Raw genomic sequence first — 5000 nt, forward strand, 5'->3', positions numbered from 1 at the left:
TGCAAACCTTTAGCTATTAGATATTTACCCATTTGCTGTTGTGTGTTGGCAAGAATGAGGTCGCTCGTTTCATAACATTTTCAAACATTAGGGTTCCACTTGTGACAAGATGTGATGCCGGCTGCTGACAATTCTTAGACTACTTTTGCAGATTATTTGGCGCTAATTTTTTTTTTTTCTAAGCAGCGCTATACTTGCAGACATACACCATGTTTTTTTTTAAATTCATAAGTTGAAGGACATTGTCGGCCACTTTTGTTGAGATAAGAGATTAAAAAGTGAATCCAGTGGCATGCATAAGTCCGGTGATTCCCGGGACCAACTCTTTGGTTGTATGCCCCTAAAGACTAAAGAATAAGATCAGTACTTGTGCATCTATGTTACCCCCACGGAAATCATAACGTTATTATTTAGAAATCCATTCTTAACATAGGGAGGGAAAGGTGTTTTGTAACTCTTCTATACTTTCACCTAACAATTTAATAAACAAAAAATAAACGGATTTTTATAAAGTAACTAGCAGGCCACTCGCCTTTGTATCTTATGATACGCTTAAATATGATATTTTAATTCAGGCAGTTGACATATTTATAATTATAGAGACAATTATCTATTGATTATTATATTGAACCTAACATATAGTAGTGAGATAAAAAAAGTAGTGATAAATATATATATATATATATATATATATATATATATATATATATATATATATGACTTGGGTGCCATCAGCTAGAATGGAAACCAAAACATACAACTCTCCAGATCTGAAGACGACCAAAAGATACAATGGCCGAAATATTGTAATGATAACAATTATGATGAGGACATCAGTTTGGCTGTAAATCGTGTAAAAATAAAAACGAATTAACAATGGTGTGATTCCTGTATTGGAATAAGAAAATAAAGCGTTGCAAGTTCAATGTGATTTTAGTTAATAAGTGGAACGATGCATGTATCGAAATATTTTAATTTTTTTTTTTTGCAAAGAAATCACCTTTTATTAAGGCCCTGAAGCCACTCGAGGATAAGGGTCAATGAGTGTAACGTAGTCAATGGGACAATATCGTAGTAATTGTTAGTAGTGGAAATTTGGTAAATTGGATTATTTAAAGGGACTGCTCATCAAAAACTTGTTTACTTTGGATTTGAAAACGACCATATTGTAATCAGTTGGAAAGCAGGCCAGTGGTTTAGGCACAGATAAAAAGTGGGCAAAATTATTGACAGTTGTTTCAAGTAGACGAGTGTTTTTCATGAAGTTTAGCAAGGAGGTATCAGATTGGAGCTCAGACGAGCACTTGCCATGTAAATAATAATAGAGCAGAGAGAGCCTTGCAACGTCTCTTATGTGGGAAAGAGGTTGTATGGAAGAGAAAAGGGCATACCTGTTAAGCTACAAAGTATATTTTTTCACTCTATCAAAGCAGGATATGGTGCTTCGAGAAGCTCCTGCACAGATTTAGCAACAGTACTCCACCCTTGGCTCTTATACAGGTGGAGAATTGCATCAGCAGTGAGATATCTACTGGAGTGGTAAAAGGATCCCACCATTTTTCCAGCAACCTTGACAATGGATTTGATGTATGTGTTCCATTTCAGATCAGGAGTAAAGGTCAGACCCGGAAGCTTGTCAAAACATGGAGCCTCACCAAGATGAGAGCCATTCATTTCAGTTGAGGTCAGAGCGGTGATGATATAAAGATAGAAGCTTGGTTTTAGATGCATTAAAATCAACCAGCCATCCCTTTCCCCTTTCACCACGTGCTCAAGATCAAAATAGAGAGTATCAAAGAGAATGTGAATATGGATTCATACATTATTACGTGCGTTTTCGTGATTGTTCGTTATCAATCGCTCAAATGCTAATTAGTTTAGTAATTAAAACAAAAGTATTGCACACACAGTGTAATACGAAAAAAATAACCCAGTTAGATTCATACGGTATTTCTCTTATTGGAATTTGAATCAAAGCATGATAACCTATTATTGTGGAATGAACGTAGACACTCCTACTTCTGTACTTAAATCAATAAGTAAAAAGAAAACAGCCTAGTGGACAAAATATAAAAATCGGCAAATTCAAACAAAACAAAAAAAAATGAATAAATCATTTTGGAAGTATGGATAATAATAGACTAAAGTACATACAAAACAGAATCGTATGTGAAGCTTGTATTTATCGCTCGTTAAAATGGAGAGACGGGTCTAACTTTACTTTATATATAAGATAGATACAATTGTGTGCGTATCAGCAATGGCATTTTGCATGTCTTTGCTTGCATAATAAGATGCTGTCACGAAAGAATAGTCCAATATGATAAGATGAAACAACATCCGATCAGTGGTCATAAACTGATAACGTGATAAAATGGATTATCTGCAACAATCTTGTCCATGATAGTGAACAAGTTAAAATAATTTTTTTCTGGTCGAATTTTGGTTTATGGTTAATTCAAATATCTACGTCTCTCTCTCTCTCTCCCTCTCTCTCTCTCTCTCTCTCTCTCTCTCTCTCTCTCTCTAATATAATAAAAAGATTGGAAGAGTTTACTATAAACAAAAGGGAACAACACACAGAAGTAAAACGCTAAAAGATAAACTAATAAACTATAAAAGCAATTCTTCAAAGCACTGGTGGAGTCTGCCCTCGTTTACGGTGCCACAACCTGGACACTCACCAAAAGATTTGAAAGAAAGCTAGACGGCACGTACACCCATATGCTACGAACAGTGTTAAATATATCTCAGCAAGATCATCTCACGAAGCAGCAACTTTATAGCAACCTGCCTGCCATATCTACTACCATTAAAGAGCGACGTCTACAATTTGCTGGTCATTGCCAGAGGGGCAAGCAAGAGTTGGTGAGAAATGTATTGCTGTGAACTCCACAGCACCGGCACACGAGCATAAAACGACCTAGATCCATGTACATCCAGCAAATTGCACATGGCGCCAACTGTGATCCTGAAGACCTGAAATAACTAACTGAAGACAGGGAAATCTGGAGAGAGAGAGTCACATTAGTCCGGGCAAGAAACTCAACCAGATAGATAGATAGATAGTAAAACGTAGAACTGGCTGATAAAGAGAGAGGCGATGTTGGTTCAGTTTGGTTGGTTTGTTTTATGGCACATCAACCATCTATAGGTTATTTAATGCCAAATAAATGTGTCAAATATATTTCATAGGTAGATTACATACTTATATCCATGGAATACATTGCTCTAAATCAAGAGTTGGCAACCTAGGTAGGTTGCTATAAATTTGCTGCTTCGTGAGATGATCTTGCTGAGATATATTTAACACTGTTGAACAAGGACACACGCCACCATTGCTCTGAAGAATTGTCTTCTCAGTTTATCAGTTTGCCTTTTACTACTGTGTGTTATTCCCATTTTTTTTTTTTAATAATAAACTATTCCAATCTTTTTAGATCTGGTTCGTGAATGGATTTTGACTGGTCTGCAAGCCTACCAATACTATTTTTTAACATGAGACGACGCTTTCAAATTCAACAAAAGGCCTGCTGTTATTTCCTTCTCATCCACCCAGCAGAATTTGAATACTATGACTGCAAAAACACGTTCAAAACCCAATCATCTCAATTTTTGCATAAATTATAAAAAATAAACATAAGCAGGGCATCTTCAAAGGGACAATGCTGTCTTAGTCAGCTTTCTATTTCATGACTCATGAATGTCTGGATGTTACGGCATGTGTACATACGTAAGTGTATATGCTTGCAAGTATTTGGACCTGTGCGTATGTGTGTGTGATTTGTTTGTGGTACATTTTTTAATAACACTTTCAAACATACACGTCATAATTTCATCCATATCACTTTGGTTGATTTTTTTTAACTGTAAAATATTTTGGTCTTCCTTGAGGAAGATTTTCGTTTTTTTTTTTGTTGTTTTTTTTTCTTTCTTAATACTCAGTTTTATTCATTTAGATTGATTGACAAGGCTCTGCATATGTAATCTCCCTTTTTTTTTTCTTTTTCATTAATGATCTTCCTCTGGCCCGCGATTTGTAATTATAACGCGATCAGACCCACAGGATCGAATGAGTTGCCAATCCATGCTCTAAGTAAACATTACTCTTTGAAAATACTCGCACCCAAGCTGGAAAAATATTCTGACAAATGGATGTGGTTTGTTTCATTTTATGGCACAGGAACCGTTTATTGATCACTTAATGTCAAATAAAGTTGTCAAATAGAATTCTGTAAGTAGGATAATTATTTTGTATTCCAAGAATATATTACTCTTAGAAGGAGATTGAACAGTGATAGTGGGAACATTACTCTTAAGAGGTAATTTTACTGAGAGAAAGAAGCATTGCTCTCAAAACACACACACACACACACACACACACACACACACACACACACACACACACACACACACACACACACACCAGAAAAATATTATTTCTTTTAAAACATTACTGCTTTGACATTGGTAATCTTCTTTGTTCTAAACACGATTGGCCTTCAGGTTGAACAATCAGTTTGAATACGGTCGGAGTGGAGCTTATAGATACGAAAACCATGACGTGACTATCCAGTTGATTGGATCGAGCATCCTCAGACTCCCCATCTAGCCAAAGTAAGAGCTACATTCGAAGATTGGCTCAGCCATCAGGATCTCGTCTTACGGCATCATTAGGTGTATCAGAATTTTTGGGGAATTTTTGACACTCCTAATACAAAACTGCAAATAAAATATAAAAAAAATCGTAATTTCTCTTTGAAAAGTGGGTTGTTTATTTTCTTTATGGAATATACTTCCGAAATAAACTATTAAAGTTGTTTAAAAAATAATAGAAATATTATTTTTTATTTTTTAAAATACAGTGCTTACAAAGTGCCGGCGTGCCTTCATGCGGCCATTTTTTTACGTAATGAAATCAATCGAATTTTACGAGTTAAATATTTTTAAATTTTTAAATTTTAAAAATATATCAAAATTTGTCTATTGGTTTAATTTCT

The sequence above is a fragment of the Euprymna scolopes genome, chromosome 14 (assembly GCF_053919585.1).
Source record: "Euprymna scolopes isolate OS-2025 chromosome 14, ASM5391958v1, whole genome shotgun sequence".
In the NCBI taxonomy this organism is placed as follows: Eukaryota; Metazoa; Mollusca; class Cephalopoda; order Sepiida; family Sepiolidae; genus Euprymna; species Euprymna scolopes.